The sequence below is a fragment of the Heterodontus francisci genome, chromosome 32, assembly GCF_036365525.1.
Source record: "Heterodontus francisci isolate sHetFra1 chromosome 32, sHetFra1.hap1, whole genome shotgun sequence".
In the NCBI taxonomy this organism is placed as follows: Eukaryota; Metazoa; Chordata; class Chondrichthyes; order Heterodontiformes; family Heterodontidae; genus Heterodontus; species Heterodontus francisci.
The window spans coordinates 53,676,287-53,699,918 of NC_090402.1; the positions used below are offsets into that span (position 1 = coordinate 53,676,287).

Sequence of the window (23,632 nt, forward strand, 5' to 3'; positions counted from 1 at the left end):
CCCACTCTATCCCACAGAGCTTGCACCCGTTCCCCACTCTATCCCACAGAGCTCGCACCCGTTCCCCACTCTATCCCACAGAGCTCGCACCCGATCCCCACTGTATCCCACAGAGCTCGCACCCGTTCCCCACTCTATCCCACAGAGCTCGCACCCGTTCCCCACTGTATCCCACAGAGCTCGCACCCGTTCCCCACTGTATCCCACAGAGCTCGCCCCCGTTCCCCACTGTATCCCACAGAGCTCGCACCCGTTCCCCACTGTATCCCACAGAGCTCGCCCCCGTTCCCCACTGTATCCCACAGAGCTCGCACCCGTTCCCCACTGTATCCCACAGAGCTCGCACCCGTTCCCCACTCTATCCCACAGAGCTCGCACCCGTTCCCCACTCTATCCCACAGAGCTCGCACCCGTTCCCTACTGTATCCCACGGAGCTCACGCTCGCTCCCCACTGTATCCCACGGAGCTTGCACCCGTTCCCCACTGTATCCCACGGAGCTCACGCTCGCTCCCCACTGTATCCCACGGAGCTTGCACCCGCTCCCCACTGTATCCCACGGAGCTCACGCTCGCTCCCCACTGTATCCCACGGAGCCTGCACCCGCTCCCCACTGTATCCCACAGAGCTCGCTCCCGCTCCCCACTCTTTCCCATGGAGCTCACGCCCGCTCCCCACTGTATCCCACGGAGCTCGCACCCGCTCCCCACTGTATCCCACAGAGCTCGCACCCGTTCCCCACTGTATCCCACAGAGCTCGCTCCCGCTCCCCACTCTTTCCCATGGAGCTCGCGCTTGCTCCCCACTGTTTCCCACGGAGCTCGCACCCGCTCCCCACTGTTTCCCACGGAGCTCAGCTGATACCGTACTGCTTCCACTGACCCCTTTGATTAATGCGTTGAGTCCACCACTGGTAATCCCAGGACATGAGGTGATTACTCAGGTCCTCAAGGGTCAACCAACTCACAGTGCGTAACAGCAGCATGTGAGGAGAGGTAGGAACGTTCCACAACAGCTTGCACTGCTCGGTGCTTCAGAGGGCTGTAAGAAAGATTAGGCTGAACCAGGGGAGCGATTAGGACACATGACCACAGGTTGGTCAAAGAGCTGGGTACGAGAGAGCGTTTTAAAGGAAGAGTTGGAGGTGGAGGGGTTTAGGGAAGGAGTTCCACTGCTTGTGATCTGGACAGCTCTAGGCCCGGCTGTCAGCGGTGAGGCAGAAGGAGTGGGGAATGCACTAGACTCCAGATTTAGAGGAACAGAGTGTTCTGGGAGGCGAAGGGTGGGTGGGTGTTGGGCTTGAGGAGGTTACTGAGATAGGGATGGGTTAGAGCAGGAAGGGAGTTAAATGTGAAGATCAGAATTTTAAATTTGAGGTGTTGGACCAGGTTCCAAAGTAAATCAGCAAGGACATTATTTTCTAACCCGTGCTGTACCTGTCCTGGGAGTGTTTGATGGCACAGTGTAGAGGGAGATTTACTCTGTATCCTCCATTGTTTGAATGTCTGTAGATGGGGTACTGCAGTGTTGTGGTTATGTTAGTGGACTTGGGAATCCAGAGACTGAGTTCAAATCCTAACATGATGGCTGGAGAGTTTGAACCCAGTTTCTTAACAAGATCTGTAAATGAAAGTTGGAATAAGAAGACTTGCATTATCATAGTGCTTGTGGTGATCTCAGAAAGGCCCAAAGCCAGCCAAGTATTTGGAAGTGTAGTCACTGTTGTAAAGTAGGACAAGTGACCATGAAGCTCAGATTGTCACTAACATCCTTTCAAGAGGAAAAGCTGCCGTCCTCACCCATATGCCAATTTTTTTTTGAGATACAGCACTGAAACAGGCCCTTCGGCCCACCGAGTCTGTGCTGACCAACAACCACCCATTTATACTAATCCTACATTAATGCCATATTCCCTACCACCTCCCCACCATTCTCCTACCACCTGCCTACCTACACTAGGGGCAATTTACAATGGCCAATTTACCTATCAACCTGCACGCCTTTGGCTATGGGAGGAAACAGGAGCACCCGGCGGAAACCCACGCGATCACAGGGAGAACTTGCAAACTCCGCACAGGCAGTACCCAGAACCGAACCCGGGTTGCTGGAGCTGTGAGGCTGCGGTGCTAACCACTGCGCCACTGTGCTGCCCCACAATGCTCCTGTGAAGCGCTTTGGTGCATTTTATGAGGCTAAAGGTGCTAATAAAATGTAAGTTGTTGCCTGGTCTGTATGTGTCTGCAGTCCCATACCACAGTTGTTGATCTTACCTGCCCTCTGAAGTGGCTCAGGAGGGCACACAGCTGTATTGTACCATTGCCAACAGTTCAAGATGGTCCAGCACCACCACAGGGTGGTAAGGGATGGGCAATAAATGCCCTCATTTCCAGCGACGCCCCCATCCTGAGAATGAAAAATGATGCATTGAGTACTTGTCTTTGTGCTGATCTTGGACACCTGAGACATTTCTCTGGATCAAGCAGTTCTCCCTTGAGTTCTTCAATTCTAGGCTGAAGGTATTTGGCTTAATTTCCTCCTACCCAACTGTTGGTCACGTTTCCAGCATGATTTATATGTTGAGCTGCCACTTCAATTGCCATCTATGATAGTACCCGGATGTTTAAAGGGAAGATGAGTAGCGTGGTGTGGTGAGAATCTGCCTCGAGGAGCTGGCCTCCAATCTCTTCAGGCTGAATTGGCTGGTCGATTGAAGGTGGAGAGGTAAAGGCTGCTGTATGTCCAGTGCTCAGTGGAGGTGCAGCCTGATTAATTTCTAATCTCCCTGACCCTTGCTGGCCAATTCGGTCAAATCCCGTCTGGAATATTGCATTCAGTCTTGGGTACTGCACCTCAGGATGGATGTATCGGCCTTGGAGGAAGTGCAGGGTAGATTCATTGCAATGGTACCAGGCCTACAAGGGTTAAATTATGAGGACAGGTTGCACAGACTAGGCTTGTGTTCCCTTGAATATAGAAGATTAAGGGATGATCTAATTGAAGTGTTTATGGTTATGAGATTTGACAGGGACGATAGAGAGAAACTACTTCCTGTGGTGGGAGGAGTCCAGAACAAGGGGGCATAACTTTTAAATTAGAGTGAGGCCTTTCAGGGGTGATTTCAGGAAGCACTGCTTCATACAAAGGGTAGTGGAAATAGGTCAATTGAAAATGGAGATTGATAGGTTTTTGCTCAGATAGTGTAATAAAGGATATGGAACCAAGTGGCTAGATGGAGTTAAGATACCAAGCAGCCATGATCTAATTGAATGGTGGAACAGAATGGAGGGGCTGAATAGCCTCCCATTCTCTGTTGCAGTACGAGAGGGATGCTGAGCTGACTTAATGCTATCCCCAATGGAAACAGGAGGAGGTCAGAGGTCATTCTCAGGGCCTTCCCAGCTAGGCCATTGCTTGATCTGAATTTTAGGAAGGACAGGAGGTACAGAGCAGAGCTCCCTCAACATTGCCCCATTGATTAAACACCACTTCTGGATACCTCAGTGAGGTGCTGTAGAGGATGTAGGAAATGTAGAACGACAGTGGTCTGGCCAGGTTTTACATCAGGCTTCAACTCAGTGACCGAGTAGGTTTATCAGCAATTACAATCTGCTCTTTCGCTCTGTGAGTAATTTTCCCTCTTTGAACTGATTCCCCAGTGAAGCTCAATGTCAATAAGTTGTATTTAAGTGTCTTGTAGACAGAACCAGCACAGATAAGCACATTCCTTCAGTCTGATTGCCAGAGCACGGTTTGGAGTTTGCTCTGGAAGCTTGTTGCTGACAACCCGGAGTGAGTTTTAAAAGGGCCGTGTTTGTTTGAGGGACTGTGAATAGAAAATATCAATTCAATTGCTCTCTTTAAATGGACCGTGGGAGGTGGAATGCATGTAAATTACTGTGACAGCTAGCGTATAAATCTCAGTGTGTATATTTTACACCTGCCACAATAGCGAGAGTACACACATGACACATACACGTATTGTATTTGGGACTGTCAGAGCTTCTGAGGAAACTGCAAACGCCCCATGGATACCAAACACACTAACTGGGACACAGCAAACTTTACAACCAAATTTTTAAATTGTTTAAAGCGTAAAAAAAAAGTACACTTAAAACAGAAACATTGTCATCTTACTCTTCTAGCTGTAGCTGTGCTATGAATGCTCTGCTCTGATTGCCAACTTCCTGACAACATGCCACAGGATGGTTGGCATGCTGCCACCACCAAACACACCTTCTTCTCCTCCTCTCCCCTTTCAGTATTCCAGAGGGACTCTTCCGTCCATGACACCCTGGTCCACTCCTCAATCATTCCCAACACCCCCTCCCATTCCCACAGCACCTTTCCATGCAAGCGCAGGAGATGCAACACCTGCCCTTTTACCTCCTCTTTTCACCAAACACTCCTTCGAGGTGAAACATCGATTTACTTGTACTTCTTTCAATTTAGAATATTGTATTCGCTGCTCACAATGTGATCTCCTCTAAAGCCTGGCTCAGGTATAAAAATTAAAACCTGACCCGGGCCCGACCTGACCACAGCCAACTCGACCCGAACCCGACAGGAAGGAATCTCCTTCATCCGTTCTGGCAGCAGGCTATTCCTACAGCTGGAGTTGTGGGGAATCATGGATAAGCCTGATCCCGTGAGTTCCCGGAAGCAGCACTGTCCAGCCCGACCCAACCCGAGCCCGAATGCTGAACTCGGAACTTCGACCCCACCCGACCCAAACCCGACACATGCAGTCGGGCGTAGTCGGGTTCGGGTCGGGTAACCAGGCTTTAATCTCCTCTACATTGAGGAGAGCAAACGCAGATTGGGGAAATGCTTTGTGGAACACCATGGTTGGATCTGCAAGGGAGACCCTGAGCTTCCAGTTGCCTGTCCATTTTAATTCTCCACCTTGATCCCACTTGGATCTCACTGTCCTCAGCCTCCTTCAGTGTTTCAATGAAGCTTAACGTAAGCTCGAGGAACAGAGCTCCATAGAGTCATTTACAGCATAGAAGGAGGGCCAGTCAGCACATTGAGTACATGTAGGCTGTCTGCAGAACAATTGAGTCAGTCCCACTCCCTCACTCGATCCTCGTAGTCCTGTAAATTTATTCCTTTAATCCAATTTCCTTTTGAAGTCATTGATCGTCTCTGCTTCCACCACCCTTCTGGGCAGTGAGTTCCAGGTCATTACCACCTGCTGTGTAAAAAGTGCTTCCTCACATTCCCCCTGCATCTCTTGCCTAAAACCTTCAATCTGTGTCCCTTTATCTTTGTACCATTGGTCAATGGGAACAGTTTTTCCTTTTCTAACGTTTCTAAACCTGTCAGGATCTTGTCTACCTCTATTAAATCTCCCCTCAACCTCCTTTGCTCTAAGGAGAAAAATACCAGCTTCGCCAACCTAACCTTGTAACTAAAATCCCCCATCACTGGAACCATTCTGGTAAATATCTGCATCTTTCCTAAAATGTGGTGACCAGAACTGGATGCAATACTCCTGTTGTGGCCGAACCAGAGCTTTTTAAAGGTTCATCAAAACTTCCCTGCTTTTGTACTCAATACCTCTATTTATGAAGCCCATTGAGTTCAACAATTTTAAATCATAACCTCTGCCCCCATTTTGTTTTGTGTTTCTTTGCTGTTTTTTTTCTCTTGTTTCTCTCTCATCTCCTTTACTTTGTGTTCCGATGGCAGATTTCCTGCCATTCACACCTCCTGTAGACACATCTTTTGTTTCTTTACTTTGTCCCATTACCACTCCCTTTGGCCTTACACCACCAGCTCTTTTATCATTTAATCTCTCCTGTCTTCCATCCTAACACAAACCTTTGCTTTTGTTCTTCTTTCCACTCTCCCCCCTTTCATTGTTTAAAACCTATTTCATTTCGAACTTTCCCAGTTCTGATGACAGGTCACAGACCTGAAACGTTAACTCTGTTTCTCTCTCCACAGATGCTGCCTGACCTGCTGAGTATTTCCAGCATTTTCTGATTTTATTATACAATAAGAGGGTGCTGGTCAGGCTGATAGGTTTTGGGACAGTGCAGAAGGAGCTTTTACTCTGTATCTAAACTTTTTTCTTTTGCTTTTTTAAACTTTTTTTGGAGCTTTATATCTACCCTGTTTTTGCCCTTTTCGTAAGGTAGCCTTTATACCCCAGGCCCCTTTTTATGTATTTTAAATAAATAACTTTATTAAAAACAGATAAATAAAACAAACCTCAAATTAAAATGCAATTTTCAGCATCTTTGATGTACTCCAGCCCCTGTGGAAGACCCAAAGCAAACTGGCAGACACTGCATGCTCCCTCTCCAGGGACACCCAGGCATAAATGTAACCTTGGAAAAGGGGCAGGCAATCAGGGCGAACGAACCCCCTGATGGCCCATTGCCTGGACCTTTGAATTGCCACCTTGGCTAGGCCCAGGAGCAGATTGACGAGGAGATCCTCCTCCCGGCCTACATCCCTCTGCACCGATCAGGATCGTGGGGCTGAAGTGCATCCAAAACTTGATGAGAAACCCCCTTAAATACTCAAAGAGGGTCTGCAAACTCGCACACTTCATATAAATATGGAACACGGACTTGTCCAGGCCGCAGAAATTACAGGCCGCCCGGGAATCCGTGAATCTACTTAAAAGTCTACTGCATGGGACTACCCTGTGCAGCACTGTTCACCCCAGGTCACCAGTGTAAAGGGGGAGGACTCCCACATAGACAGACCTCCACCGGGGACTCCCCTTGCCGCCAGATGACAACACCGACCGCCACGGTGTGTCTGGGAGGCAGACGAGGGTGAGGAAGTGGAGAGTATGTAGGGGCATCCTGTACAGAAAAACCCTCTATGGGGTGTGGAATGGCACGGAGGGCATTTCCGAGAGGTGGCTCGGGTTGTGTGGGACTGGCTCCCGAGGAGGGTTTTGGGGCCTGGGTCCGATAAGCAGTTCTGCCTGAGGGGGGGCCGGCTTGACCTGGAATTCTTTTTCTTTTTTTTTTCTAATGTAGAGGGAGCTTTACTCTGTATCTGGCCTCTTTTTTTTTTAGGTGGCCTTTATACCCCAGGCCCCATTTATATCTTTAATGTCCAGGGGGCCTTTATCCCTCAGGCCCCCTTTATATACATATTTATATTTTTAAAAATAACTTTATTAAAAACATAAATAAACAAAAAACTCAAATTAAAATGCCATTCTCGGCGTTGACAATGCACCCCAGTCCCTGCGGTGCCCGCCGGTCGCGGAAGGCCTCAAGCATGCCGGCGGACACCACATGCTCCTTCTCCAGGGACACCCGGGCGCGAATGTAACCGCGGAAGAGGGGCAGGCAATCGGGGAGGATGGACCCCCCCCGCCGACGGCCCGCAGCCTGGACCTGTGAATTGTCACCTTGGCCAGGCCCAGGAGCAGACCGACGAAGTGTGCCTCGCCTTCCACTCCCCCAGCAACCCAGAGAGGGACGCATTGAACTGGTGCTGCACGATCTTTTTCACATCTGGGCCCTTCCCCCCCTTCTTGAGGGTGGCACGGACAAACCCAGTGAGCTGTGCCAGATCTGATGACCAGTCAAGGGCCAGCTGAACTTTATTGCAGCAACCCCTGCAGGCAGCAAGGAGGTCCCGGAGTTCCGCAGTGGAGATGAGAGGAGACTCAGTAGAGGGCACAAGGATGTCCACTGATGAAGGATTCAACATCGTCCTCCGTGCCCCACACCGAATCCCCATCCTCTTCTGGGTAGTCACCGCTAGTGGTCGACAAACCCACTACACACTGTTGGGCGGACTTCCTGGCCACGCTAGCTGGTTCCACCTCCATCGTGATCTCACCCACAGGATCAATGGCAGGGGAATCCTCTCTGGGCTTCTCCGTGGAAACTGGGCCCATGGCACCAGCTTGGTAGGATCCCTTCCATCTCCGTCCCAGGTTAGTGAGTGATCGGAGGGAGACGGTTGTTCTGGACTCCGGAAATCCAGCCGGAGCCGGGACCGAAGGCGGAGAGAAGAACCCATCTCCCGCCCGGCCAGCCCCTATAGGCTCAGCTGGCAGGGCAGTATTTTCATTAGCAACTGGGTTGGGTTCATCCTGGTCAGGACCAGACTTTACCTGAAAGCACAAGGCTATGGGCCAAGTGATGGAAAATAGGATTAGAATAGTTAGGTGCCTGATGGCCGGCACAGACACGATGGGCCGAAGGGCCTGTTTCTGTGCTGTATAACTCTATGACTCTATGACTGATTCTTCAGGGCCTCCCCTTCCCCTCCACGCAGGGCAGCCAACCCAGCAACAGCTGAGGAGGCTTCTCCAGGAGCGTTCCCAGGCTCCCCCACCACTAATAGGGTGCCATTCACTCCCCCAGGAGAGGCTACACATTCAGGGATCTTCCCCTCCCCTCCATCCAGAGGGGTAGGGAGTTCCTGCCCAGGCCTTATGGCCTTGATGGTGGTGGTGATGACAGGGGGCACCCGGGGTCTCAAACTAGGAGACAAGAACACAAGAAATAGGAGCAGGAGTAGACCATCTGTCCCATCGAGCCTGCTCCGCCATTCAAAATAATCATGGCTGGTCAACTCCATTTTCCTGCTTGCTCGACATATCCCTTAATTCCCTGAGAGACCAAAATTCTATCTATTCCAGCCTTAAATGTATTCAATGATGGAGCATCCACAGCCCTCTGGGATAGAGAATTCCAAAGATTTACAACCCTTAGAGTGAAGTAATTTCTCCTCATAGTCCAAAATGATCAACACCTGAGACTGTGTCCCCATGTTTTAGATTCCATGACCAGTGGAAATAATCACTAGTGTCTACCCTATTCAACCCCTTTAGAATCTTATATGCTTCAGTGATGTCATCTCTCATTCTTCTAAACTCCAGAGAGTATGGGCCCAATTTACTCAGCCTCTCATCATAGGAGAACCCCCTCATCCCAGGGACCAATCTAGTAAATCTTCGCTGCACTGCCTCCAGTGCAAGTCTTTCCTTTCTTAAATGTGGAGACCAAAACTGCACACAGTACAGCAGATGTGATCTCACCAAAACCCTGTACAATTGTAGCAATACTTCCTTATTCCTGTACTCCAACCCTCTTGCAATAAAGGCCAAAATGTCATTTGCCTTCTTAATTGCTTGTTGTACCTGCATGCTGACTTTCTGTGTTCCTTGTGCAAGCACACCCAAGTCTCTTTGAACATTGACAATGACAAGTTACACACCTTTTAAAAAATATTCTGCTTTTCTATTCTTATGACCAAAGTGCATAACTTCACACTTCCCTACATTATTCTCCATCTGCCATCTTGTTGCCCACTCACTTAACCTGTCTATATCTCTTTATAGCCCCTCGGTGTCCTCCTCACAGCTTACCTTTCCACCTACCTTTGTAACATCGGCAAACTTAGATACATTACTCTCTGTCTCTTCATCTAAGTCATTGATATCAATTGTAAATAGCTGAGGCCCCAGCACTGATCCTTGCGACACTCAACTATTTACAGCCTGCCAACTTGAAAATGTCCTGTTTATGGCCCACTCTTTGTTTCCTATCTGTTAACCAATTATCTATCCATGCTAATATATTTCCCCCAACTCCATGAGCTCTTATCTTGCCAATTAACTTTTTGTGTGGCACCTTATCAAATGCCTTTTGGAAATCCAGGTATACTACATCTACTGGTTCCCCTTTATCTACCCTACTAGTTACATCCTCAAAAAACTCTAATAAATTTGTCAAACAGGATTTCCCTTTAGTAAAACCATGTTGACTTGTTCTAATTATACTGTGCTTTTCTAAGTGCATTGTTAAGACTTCCTTAACAATAGATTCCAGCATTTTCCCACGACTGATGTTAGGCTAACTGACCTGTAGTTCCCTGTTTTCTCTCTCCCTCCTTTCTTGAAAAGTGGTGTAACATTTGCCAACTTCTAGTCTGATGGGACTATTCCCGAATCTAAGGAATTTTTGAAAATCAAAGCTAGAATAGCATCCACTATCTCTGCAGCGATCTCTTTTAGAACCCTAGGGTGTACGCCATCAGGTCCTGGAGATTTGTCAGATTTTAGTCCCTGTTTCTCCAATACTTTTTCTCTGCTGATATGAATTTCCTTAATTTTCTCACTCTTTTTAGTCCCTGGGTTACTGCCTATTTCTAGTATAGAACTTGTGTCTTCTACTGTGAAGACAGACACAAAATATTTGCCATTTCCTCATTCCCCATGATAATTTCTCCTGTTAAAAACAGAAGTGCTGGAAATACTCAGCAGGTCTGGCAGCATCTGTGGAGAAAAAAAGCAGAGTTAACGTTTCAGCTCTGTGACCTTTCATCAGAACTAACCTGAAGTGTTTCTCTCTCCACAGATGCTGCCTGACCTGCTGAGTATTTCCAGCATTTTTTGCTTTTATTTCAGATTTCCAGCATCTGCAGTATTTTGCTTTTATAATTTCTCCTGTTCCTTCTTCTAAGGGACCAACGTTTACTTTAGCTATTCTCTTCCTTTTGATATACCTATAAAAGCTCTTAAAATCTGTTTTTATGTTGCTGGCTAGTTTACTCTCATTCTATTTTTTTTCTTTTTTATCAACTTTTTGGTGGCCCTTTGCTGGTTTCTAAAACATTCCTAATCCTCAGACTTGATGTTCATTTTTGCAACACTGTAAGCCTCTTCTTTTAATCTAATACTATCCTTGACTTCCTGAGTGAGCTACGGATGGGTCTTCCTGGCTGAGTTTTTGTTTTTCAAAGGAATGTATTTTTGTTGAACATTTTGAATTGTTTCTTTAAAGGTTTCCCACTGTTAAGTTACTGTCATACCTTTTAGTCTATTTACCCAATTCACCTTAGCCAGTTCTTCCCTCACGCCTACATAATTGGTTTTGTTTAAGTTTAAGATTCTTGTTTGTGATTGGAGCATGTCACTTTCAAACATTACATGGAATTCAATGGTATTATGATCACTGTTTCCCAGTGGATCTTTTACCATGACATTGCTAATTAACCCTACTTCATTACACAATACTAGATCTAAGATAACTTTATCCCTAGTTGGCTCCATAACGTATTGCTCCAAGAAACTGTCCTGAAACATTCTACAACTTATCGTCTAGACCACTCCTGCCAATTTCATTGTCCCAGTCTATATGAAAATTAAAGTCCCACAATTATTACATTGCCTTTGTTACAAGCTCCAATAATTTCTTGTTTAATGCTCTGATCAATGCTAGGGGGCCTATAAACTACTCCCACCTGTGTTTTCTGATTCTTGCTTAAAATTATTTCCACCCATATTGATTCTACTTCATGATCTGCTGAGGCCAAATCCTTTCTCACTAATGCCCTTATGTCATCCTTTGCCATCAGTGCTATCCCTCCTCCTTTGCTATTCTGTCTGTCTTTCCGAAATATTGTGTACCCTGGAATATTGATTTCCCAACCTTGATCACCATGTAACTATGTCTGTGATAGCGATTAAAGCATGTACCTCTATTTGAGCCACTAGTTCATCCTTGAAAGTGGAGAAATTGCCAGGGCCGGATGGATTGCATCCCAGGTTGTTAAAGAAAGTTAGGGAGGAAATAGCGGATGTGCTGAGGATCATCTTCAAATCATCACTGGATGCAGGCGAGGTGCCAGAGAATTGGAGGTCTCCGAATGTTATACCATTGTTTAAAAAGGGTGCGAGGGATAGGCCAAATAATTATAGGCCGGTCAGTCTGACCTCGGTGGTGGGTAAATTATTAGAATCAATTCTGAAGATCGGGATAAACTGCTACTTAGAAAGGCATGGATTAATCAGGGATAGTCAGCATGGATTTGTTAGGGGAAGGTCATGTCTTACTAACTTGATTGAGTTTTTTGAGGAAGTAACAAGGAGGATTGATGAGGGTAGTGCAGTGGATGAGGTCTACATGGATTTTAGTAAGGCATTTGACAAGGTCCCGCATGGCAGACTGGTCAGAAATATAAAAGCCCATGGGATACAGGGGAATGTGGCAGGTTGGATCCAAAATTGGATCAGTGACAGGAAACAAAGGGTAGTAGTCGATGGATGTTTTTGCGAATGGAAAGCTTTCCACAAGGCTCACTGTTGGGTCCCTCGCTGTGTGATATATATTTAAGATTTGGACTTAAATGTAGGAGGCATGATTGGGAAATTTGCTGATGACACAAAAATTGGCCGTGTAGTTGATAGTGAAGAGGATAGCTGTAGACTCCAGAATGATATCAATGGTTTGGTTGAGTGGGTGGGAAAATGGAAAATGGAATTCGATCCAGAGAAGTGTGAGATAATGTATTTGGGGAGGGAAAATAAAGCAAGAGAATACACAATAAATGGGAGGCTATTGAGAGGGGTAGGAGATGTGAGAGACCTTGGAGTGCGTGTCCACAGGTCCCTGAAGAAGGCATATGGAATGCTTTCCTTTATTGGCCGAAGTATGGAATACGAAAGCAGGGATGTAATGCTGGAACTGTATAAAACGCTGGTTAGGCCACATATGGAGCATTGTGTACAGTTCTGGTCACCACATTACAGGAAGGACATAATTGCTCTGGAGAGAGTACAGAGGAGATTGACAAGAATGTTACCAGGGCTTGATAGTTGCAGCAATGAGGAAAAATTGGATCAGCTGGGGTTGTTTTCCTTAGAACAGAGGAGGCTGAGGAGTGACTTAATTGAGGTGTACAAAATTATGAGGGACCTAGATAGAGTAAACAGGAAAGACCTGTTTCCCCTAGCAGAGAGGTCACTTACCAGGGGGCACAGATTCAAGGTGATTGGTAGAAGGATTGGAGGGTACAAGAGGAAAAATATTTTCACCCAGTTAGGGTGGTGGGTGTCTGGAATTTACTGCCTGGATCGGTGGTGGAGACAGAAACTCTCAACTCATCTAAAAGGTACCTGGACCTGCATCTGAAGTGCTGTAACCTGCAAGGCTATGGACCAGGTGCTGGAAGGTGGGATTCGATTGGTCAGCTAGTTTTTTTCGGCTGGCATGGACACGATGGGCTGAATGGCCTCCTTCTGTGCCGTAGTTTTTCTATGGTTCTATCTATCTTATTGCAGATGCTTCGCACATTCAGATATATAACCTTTAATTTCATTTTATTGCTTCTATTCCCTTCAATGTCCTTATTTTCTGATGTACAATTTCTGTTAAACTCTCTGTCCCTTCCTGTCCCGTTCTGCTTGTCTTTACCCACATACTGTTCCGATGCCTTGGCCTTTTTCTTTGGATTTCCAAATCTCACCTCTCCCGAACCCTCTCCCCACTCTGTTACTTCACAACCTCTAGTTTTATCTGCTGGTCCAAACAAAAGAGTTTTCCAGTGTTCCAAGTCCACCTCTCCAAAATAAATTGCAGGTCTTCTTTTCTCCCCAATAGATGGATTCAGTTTCACACTTGCAACTCTTTCCTCTCTCCTCATCAGTTGCTGCTCCCACCGGCTGCTACAGGTGCAGCTGCTTCCCCTGATTGCACACAGGAAATGGTCCAAGCTCTCAAGCCAATCAGAGTTGTACCTGTCCTGGGAGTGTGTAATGGGACAATATGTTAGAACTGCAGTGGGAGCAATGCACCGTCAATTCAGTCCCGTCACTCCACAGGTCACAGCATATTATTTAAAGTTTTCCACCCAACCGGAAAACAGACAAATTAAACCCTCTAGTAACCCCCAGAATGAAACAGTCCAACCAGGTATCTTTAGACAACAACAAATTAACTATTTATTAAAAACTAAATCTTAAACACTATTAAGATAAACCTATGTCTAAAGACCTTATAATTTCCTATTTTAATCTAACTCCCCATTCACACAGATACATTTAAAAACAGCAAAATACTGCAGATGCTGGAAATCTGAAATAAAAACAAGAAATGCTGGAAATACTCAGCAGGTCTGGCAGCATCTGTGGAGAGAGAAGCAGAGTTAACGTTTCAGGTCAGTGACGCTTCTTCAGAACTGACAAATATTAGAAATGTAAAAGATTTTAAGCAAGTAAAGCGGGGTGGGGGGGGGGGGGTGGGGCAAGAGAAAACAAAATATAAGGTGTTGATAGGACAAGGTCACAGAGAATAACAGACCAGAAGTTCATGGAACAAAGGCAAACGGTATGTTAATGGTGGCTGAAAGACAAAGCGTTAGTACAGAGAGGGTGTGAATAGACTGTAAAGCACAAAGCACTCCAAGCACAAACATTAAAAAACAATTTAAAAACTGAAACAGTGGGTAGGCACATTAGAAATAAACTAAACACACTAAAATACCTAAAATAAAATAACTAAATAAATGTCAGTTCTGAAGAAGGGTCACTGACCTGAAACATTAACTCTGCTTCTCTCTCCACAGATGCTGCCAGACATGCTGAATATTTCCAGCATTTCCTGTTTTTATTTCACTTAAAAATAACAGTAGTTAACTTGTTTTAAAAGTGGCATTTTTAAAATTACCTGTTTCTTAAGGATAAATAAACAAGTCTTTGTGGGTTACGTTCCTGATGGAAGAGGTATTCTAATGTGGAAATAGTCAAAGGCCACTCAAAGTCTTCACGTGGATTTGATGCAATAGTCTATTCTTCATAGGCATTCAACTCTTTGGCTGCAGCAAGCATCAACAGCAACAGAAATGATTTCTTGAAAAAAGAAGGCTTTGCTTATTTAGGCAATTAACTTGGCCCAAAGCTCCTTGTAGAATTTTTTTGAGAGAAATGACAGTTTCTTCTCTTCAGTAGCACGCCTCATTGGAGAATCTCTCAAAACTAACTCATGCAGACCACTTTTTGCCAATTTTACACACAGTCAAATGAAACACCACACCATGTGACCTCTCTCCTGCTGTCGCCCAGGGTAACAAGTACAGCTGCTGGCACACTGTGCCTTAGAAATTCCAGAGCTTTCTCTCCTTTAAAGGTGTATTGTTTTTAACAGAGTTTAAAAGGCACACACTGTTTTAATCCAAGGAGAAAAAAGATACAAGTCCATGACACAATGTAGAGGAAGTTTTACTTGGTATCTAACCCAATTTTTTTCCTTTTTTCCGTGCTGTACCTGTCCTGGGAGTGTTTGATGGGACAGTGTAGAGGGAGTTTTACTCTGTATCTAATCTGTGCTGTATCTGTCCTGGGGAGTTTTTGATGGGACAGTGTAGAGGGAGTTTTACTCTGTATCTAATCTGTGCTGTATCTGTCCTGGGGAGTTTTTGATGGGACAGTGTGGAGGGAGTTTTACTCTGTATCTAATCTGTGCTGTATCTGCCCTGGGGAGTTTTTGATGGGACAGTGTGGAGGGAGTTTTACTCTGTATCTAATCTGTGCTGTATCTGCCCTGGGGAGTTTTTGATGGGACAGTGTGGAGGGAGTTTTACTCTGTATCTAATCTGTGCTGTATCTGCCCTGGGGAGTTTTTGATGGGACAGTGTGGAGGGAGTTTTACTCTGTATCTAATCTGTGCTGTATCTGCCCTGGGGAGTTTTTGATGGGACAGTGTGGAGGGAGTTTTACTCTGTATCTAATCTGTGCTGTACCTGTCCTGGGAGTTTTTGATGGGACAGTGTGGAGGGAGTTTTACTCTGTATCTAATCTGTGCTGTATCTGTCCTGGGGAGTTTTTGATGGGACAGTGTGGAGGGAGTTTTACTCTGTATCTAATCTGAGCTGTATCTGTCCTGGGGAGTTTTTGATGGGACAGTGTGGAGGGAGTTTTACTCTGTATCTAATCTGTGCTGTATCTGCCCTGGGGAGTTTTTGATGGGACAGTGTGGAGGGAGTTTTACTCTGTATCTAATCTGTGCTGTATCTGCCCTGGGGAGTTTTTGATGGGACAGTGTGGAGGGAGTTTTACTCTGTATCTAATCTGTGCTGTATCTGCCCTGGGGAGTTTTTGATGGGACAGTGTGGAGCGTGTTTTACTCTGTATCTAATCTGTGCTGTATCTGCCCTGGGGAGTTTTTGATGGGACAGTGTGGAGGGAGTTTTACTCTGTATCTAATCTGTGCTGTATCTGCCCTGGGGAGTTTTTGATGGGACAGTGTGGAGGGAGTTTTACTCTGTATCTAATCTGTGCTGTATCTGCCCTGGGGAGTTTTTGATGGGACAGTGTGGAGGGAGGTTTACTCTGTATCTCACCCGTGCTGTATCTGCCCTGGGGAGTTTTTGATGGGACAGTGTGGAGGGAGTTTTACTCTGTATCTAATCTGTGCTGTATCTGTCCTGGGGAGTTTTTGATGGGACAGTGTGGAGGGAGTTTTACTCTGTATCTAATCTGTGCTGTATCTGCCCTGGGGAGTTTTTGATGGGACAGTGTGGAGGGAGTTTTACTCTGTATCTAATCTGTGCTGTATCTGCCCTGGGGAGTTTTTGATGGGACAGTGTGGAGGGAGTTTTACTCTGTATCTAATCTGTGCTGTATCTGTCCTGGGGAGTTTTTGATGGGACAGTGTGGAGGGAGATTTGCCCTGTATCTAATCTGTGCTGTATCTGTCCTGGGGAGTTTTTGATGGGACAGTGTAGAGGGAGATTTGCCCTGTATTTAACCTTGGTTACACCTGATCTAGGAGTGTTTGATGGTATAACACTGGGTGCCTGAATTAGAAATTGCTCTGTATGCAGCATTAACAGCGCTCAGCATTAATTTTATCTGAAAATTTGACTCAAAGTTTCAGCACGATGAATGTGTGGAGGGGCACGAACCCAGGACTACTTCTGTGAGGCAATTTACAATTGCAAAACAACACACTGAAAATCAAGGAGTATCACTCACCATGTCCTTGAAGTACATTCAAGGTTGTAGAGCTTGTACCTGGTTATCTTTGCATTCTCTCACATTCATTTTCTCAGTGGGCTACATCTCCCGATCGCTTTATTACCAGCAGTTAGCTTTGCTGGAGTCGGATTGCATTCACTCTGAAACACAACTTGTAATCCAAGTCCTTTCTTTAGGCTGTGTTAAGTCAATGCTGTGTGCTTACATTTCTACCCACCTTTCACCCCTCTTCCTCCGAAGGCTGTGACTCTCGCTGGGGTCCGGTTCCACAGGCATTGCTGGCCTCTGGTACCTCAGCCAAGTAGGCGTTCTTCAACTGTGAGCCTTCACACTGAATGTCAGCAGGATATTCTGCAATGGAGGCATCACATCCAATTCCGATTCTGTCCTCATCCCATCAGCGCCTCGGCATTTTCTGTCGGTGGTCCTGGGGCAGAACCGGAGCAGGTTCTCTATTCCGTAACCCAAGAGTGTTGCAACTAATTTTAGGGGCCCAATACAATAATTCTTTGCTGTTTGTGGGATCTTGCTGTGCACATATTGGCTGACGAGTCTCCTACATTGCAACACTTCAATAGTACATCATTGGCTGTGAAGTGCTTTGGACCTCCTGAGATTGTGAAAGGGGCTGTAGAAATGTCCTGTATCAACCCCCACCATGACCATGGGTACCTGACCTGCTGCTTCCCGAAACTGTGGGTGAGTTGCATCATATAGTGGGATGAGTCGGTCACGTGTTCAGTACCCTAGTGCTCAGCACTCTCTCAGGTTATCTCCCACTTTACAGCTGCACTTTGATCAATAATCCACAACGCAAAGTTCAGAGCTCCTTTCGTCAGAAATGCTGCACTTTCATGACTTAAATACTGCAGATAAAGATGCCAGTTTGTAAGTCTTTCTGTCACAGCCTGATTAAATATTTTATTTGTTCAAATAAAAAGGGCTCCATCAGCCTTCTAACAAATCACACAAGACATCCACTGTTTTATTTCATGTGCCATGTGATGCAATGATGCGTTACTAATCTGATCACTGCATTCACTGGGTGAACACACATAGAGGAACCAGTGCTCCATGCTGGAGATAAACACACAGGAACAATACCTAGGCCAGTGCTCCATGCTGGGGACACACTGGAACAATGCCTTGTCCAGTGCTCCATGCTGGGGACACACTGGAACAATACCTTGGCCAGTGCTCCATGCTGGGGACACACAGGAACAATACCTTGTCCAATGCTCCATGCTGGAGATAAACACACATGAACAATACCTTGGCCAGTACTCCAATCTGGGGATACATAGGAACAATACCTTGGCCAGTGCTCCACGCTGGGGACATACACACGGGAACAATGCCTTGTCCAGTGCTCCATGCTGGGGACATACACATGGGAACAATGCCTTGTCCAGTGCTCCATGCTGGGGACATACACACAGAAACAATTCCTTGGCCAGTACTCCATGCTGGAGACACACAGGAACGATACCTCGGCCAGTGCCCCATGCTGGGGACATACACATAGGAACAATACCTAGGCCAGTGCTCCATGCTGGAGATATAAACACAGGAACAATACCTTGGCCAGTGCTCCATGCTGGAGACACACAGGAACAATACCTAGGCCAGTGCTCCATGCTGGAGATATAAACACAGGAACAATACCTTGGCCAGTGCTCCATGCTGGAGATATAAACACAGGAACAATACCTTGTCCAGTGCTCCATGCTGGAGACACACAGGAACAATACCTAGGCCAGTGCTCCATGCTGGAGATATAAACACAGGAACAATACCTTGGCCAGTGCTCCATGCTGGAGACACACAGGAACAATACCTAGGCCAGTTTTCCATGCTGGAGATATAAACACAGGAACAATACCTTGGCCAGTGCTCCATGCTGGAGACACACAGGAACAATACCTAGGCCAGTGCCCCATGCTGGGGACATACACACAGGAACAATACCTTGTCCAGTGCTCCATGCTGGAGATATAAACACAGGAACAATACCTTGGCCAGTGCTCCATGCTGGAGACACACAGGAACAATACCTTGTCCAGTGCTCCATGCTGGAGATATAAACACAGGAACAATACCTTGGCCAGTACTCCATGCTGGGGACATACACACGGGAACAATGCCTTGTCCAGTGCTCCATGCTGGGGACATACACACGGGAACAATGCCTTGTCCAGTGCTCCGTGCTGGAGATAAACACACAGGAACAATACCTAGGCCAGTGCCCCATGCTGGGGACATACACACAGGAACAATACCTGGGCCAGTGCTCCATGCTGGGGACATACACACGGGAACAATGCCTTGTCCAGTGCTCCATGCTGGAGATATAAACACAGGAACAATACCTTGGCCAGTGCTCCATGCTGGGGACATACACACAGGAACAATACCTAGGCCAGTGCTCCATGCTGGGGACATACACACGGGAACAATGCCTTGTCCAGTGCTCCATGCTGGAGATATAAACACAGGAACAATACCTTGTCCAGTGCTCCACGCTGGGGACATACACACAGGAACAATACCTAGGCCAGTGCTCCATGCTGGGGACATACACACAGGAACAATGCCTTGTCCAGTGCTCCATGCTGGAGATATAAACACAGGAACAATACCTTGGCCAGTGCTCCATGCTGGGGATACACAGGAACAATACCTTGTCCAGTGCTCCATGCTGGAGACATACACACGGGAACAATGCCTTGTCCAGTGCTCCATGCTGGGGACATACACACGGGAACAATGCCTTGTCCAGTGCTCCATGCTGGGAACACACTGGAACAATACCTTGGCCAGTGCTCCATGCTGGGGACACACAGGAACAATACCTTGGCCAGTGCTCCATGCTGGGGACACACGGGAACAATGCCTTGTCCAGTGCTCCATGCTGGGGACATACACACGGGAACAATGCCTTGTCCAGTGCTCCATGCTGGGAACACACTGGAACAATACCTTGGCCAATGCTCCATGCTGGGGACACACAGGAACAATACCTTGGCCAGTGCTCCATGCTGGGGACACACTGGAACAATACCTTGTCCAGTGCTCCATGCTGGGGACACACTGGAACAATACCTTGGCCAGTGTTCCATGCTGGGGACACACAGGAACAATACCTTGGCCAGTGCTCCATGCTTGGGATACAGAGGAACAATGCCTTGGCCAGTGCTCCATGCTGGGGACACACAGGAACAATGCCTTGGCCAGTGCTTCATGCTGGGGACACACAGGAACAATACCGTGGCCAGTGCTCCATGCTTGGGATACAGAGGAACAATGCCTTGGCCAGTGCTCCATGCTGGGGACACACAGGAACGATGCCTTGCCTAGTGCTCCATGCTGGAGATATAAACACAGGAACAATACCTTGTCCAGTGCTCCATGCTGGGGACATACACACTGGAACAATACCTTGTCCAGTGCTCCATGCTGGGGACACACTGGAACAATACCTTGGCCAGTGTTCCATGCTGGGGACACACAGGAACGATGCCTTGCCTAGTGCTCCATGCTGGAGATATAAACACAGGAACAATACCTTGTCCAGTGCTCCAAGCTGGGAACACACAGGAACGTTACCTTGGTCAGTGCTCCATGCTTTGGTCACCCAAGAACAATATTTTTCTAGTGCTCCATGCTGGGGACACTGGTTCTTTTAATACCTACCAGAAATCTCAAACCTACCTAAAAGGACTTAGCCATTACGAATACCCTAACGACACTGGGAGACCACAGCTCATCTAATCCATGAGAAATCTGTCCATTAGGAGTGAATGGGAAGAGTTTTGTCCATTGGGATCCCATACACTGGGAGTGAGTGGGAAGAGTTTGGTCGTTGGGATCCTATACACTGGGAGTGAAAGAGAAGAGTTTGGTCCTTGGGATATTATACACTGGGACTAAATGGGAAGAGTTTGATCCATAGGGATTCTAAACACTGAGAGTGACTGGAAAGTGTTTGATCCTTGGGATCCTATACGCTGGGAGTGAATGGGAAGAGTTTGGTCCATTGGGATTCTGTACTTGGAGTGAATGGGAAGGGGTTTGATTACATTTTTGGCTCTTTCTACATTTTTACTCTTGTGTTTTGACATCTGAATTTTAGATCACTCTTCTTGGTCAGGTACCTCACAGAGTTATCTTCACTTGTGTCGATATCAAGGTCAGTTTTCAGCATCAAGCCCAGAATTACCAAAAGGATTTCGTTCTGTTCCTTAACTGCTGTAAATGTTCTCACAAAGATTCTTCTTTGCTTTCTAAGGTGATGAAGTATCACGTGTTTTAGGTTTTAAGTGCAGGAGAATTTAATAAACAAACAATCAACAACCAAATGAAAACCATATTATAATTCAGTGTATTTGTTATCTGTTCATAGAATGTGGGTGTCACCGGCCAGGCCAGCATTTATTGCCCATCCCGAATTCCCCTGAGAAGGTGGTGGTGAGCTGCCTTCCTGAACCGCTGCAGTCCATGTGGGGTAGGTACATCCACAGTGCTGTTAGGAAGGGAGTTCTAGGATTTTGACCCAGCGACAGTGAAGGAACGGCGATATAGTTGCAAGTCAGGATGGTGTGTGATTTGGAGGGGAACTTGTAGGTGGTGGTGTTCCCATGCATCTGCTGCTCTTGTCATAGAATCATAGAAAGTTTAAGGCAAAGAAAGAGGCCACTCGTGTCTATGTCGGCTGAAAAACGATCCACCTATTCTAATCCCACCTTCCAGCCTTTGGTCCGTAGCCCTGCAGATTACAGCATTTGAGCTACATATGCAGACTTCTTTTGAATGAGTTGAGGGTCTCTGCCTCAACTACCCTTTCAGGCAGTGAGTTCCAGACCCCCCACTACCCTCTGGGTGAGAAAAGGTTTTCCTCATCTCCCCTCTAATTTTACTATCAATCATTTTAAATTGATGCCCCCTCGTCACTGATCCCTCTGCTAAGGTGAATAGACCCTTCACCTCCACTCTATCCAGATCCTCAATTTTGTACATTTCAATCAGATCTCCCCTCAGTCTTCTCTGTTCCAAGGAGAACAACACCAGCCTATCCAATCTTTCCTCATAGCTGCATTTTTCCAGTCCTGGAAACATCCTCATAAATCTCCTCTGTACCCTCTCTAATGCAATTACATCCTTTCTGTAATGAGGTGACCAGAACTGCACACAGTACTCAAGTTGTGGCCTAACCAATGAGAAACATAGAAACATAGAAAATAGGAGCAGGAGTAGGCCATTCGGCCCTTCGAGCCTGCTGCGCCATTCATTATGATCATGACTGATCATCCAACTGTTCCCGTTTTGCCCCATTTCCTTTGATCCCTTTAAACAACTGTTTTCTGTGGTAGTGAATTCCACAGGCTCACCACTCTCTGGGTGAAGTAATTTCTCCTCATCTCAGTCCTGAAAGGTTTACAAAGAACAAAAGAACAAAGAAAATTACAGCACAGGAACAGGCCCTTCGGCCCTCCAAGCCTGCGCCGATCCAGATCCTCTATCTAAACATGTCGCCTATTTTCTAAGGGTCTGTATCTCTTTTCTTCCTGCCCATTCATGTATCTGTCTAGATACATCTTAAAAGACGCCATCGTGCCCGCATCTACCACCTCCACTGGCAACGCGTTCCAAGCACCCACCACCCTCTGCGTAAAGAACTTTCCACGCATATCTCCCCTAAACTTTTCCCCTTTCACTTTGAACTCGTGTCCTCTAGTAATTGAATCCCCCACTCTGGGAAAAAGCTTCTTGCTATCCACCCTGTCTATACCTCTCATGATTTTGTACACCTCAATCAGGTCCCCCCTCAACCTCCGTCTTTCTAATGAAAATAATCCTAATCTACTCAACCTCTCTTCATAGCTAGCGCCCTCCATACCAGGCAACATCCTGGTGAACCTCCTCTGCACCCTCACCAAAGCATCCACATCCTTTTGGTAATGTGGCGACCAGAACTGCACGCAGTATTCCAAATGTGGCCGAACCAAAGTCCTATACAACTGTAACATGACCTGCCAACTCTTGTACTCAATACCCCGTCCGATGAAGGAAAGCATGCCGTATGCCTTCTTGACCACTCTATTTACCTGCGTTTACCCCGTATCCTTAGACTATGACCCCTGGTTCTGGACTCCCCCACCATTGGGAACATCCTTCTTGCATCTACCCTGTCAAGTCCTGTTAGAATTTTATAGATTTCTATGAGATCCCCCCTCACTCTTCTGAATTCAGGCGAATATAATCCTAACCGACTCAATCTCTCCTCATACGTCAGTCCCGCCCCATCCCAGGAATCGGTCTGGTAAACCTTCGCTGCACTCCCTCTGTAGCAAGAACATCTTTCCTCAGATAAGGAGACCAAAACTGCACACAATATTCCAGGTGTGGCCTCACCAAGGCTTTGTATAATTGCAGTAAGACATCCCTGCTTCTGTACATCGAATCCTCTCGCTATGAAGGCCAACATACCATTTGCCTTTTTTACCGCCTGTTGCACCTGCATGCTTACCTTCAGCGACTGGTGTACGAGAACACCCAGGTCTCGTTGCATATTCCCCTCTCTCAGTTTATAGCCGTTCGATAATATTCTGCCTTCCTGTTTTTGCTACCAAAGTGGATAACCTCACATTTATCCACATTATACTGCATCTGTCACGCATTTGCCCACTCACTCAACTTGTCCAAATCACCCTGAAGCCTCTCTGCATCCTCCTCATAACTCACCCTCCCACCCTTTAAAAACCAAACTCCACCCCTACCCCCGCAGGCATAACCTCCAGCATAACCGCCCTGCTCTTATATTCTATACCTCGGCTAATAAAGAAAAGGATTCCATAGGCCATTTTAACCACCTTATCGACCTGTCCTGCTA

The 23,632-nt window shown here is 46.6% G+C and overlaps 1 protein-coding gene across 2 annotated transcripts in view; it reads left to right on the forward strand.

Moving 5' to 3' along the window:
- Positions 1-21,168: 21,168 nt before the first annotated feature.
- LOC137347522 (apical endosomal glycoprotein-like) overlaps positions 21,169-23,632 on the forward strand; it is an 89,379-nt gene continuing 86,915 nt past the window's right edge. For both annotated transcript variants that reach the window (XM_068011973.1, XM_068011974.1), the window contains exon 1: positions 21,169-21,247. The gene's annotated coding sequence lies outside the window, so the exon portion shown is untranslated. The remainder of the gene's footprint in view (positions 21,248-23,632) is intronic.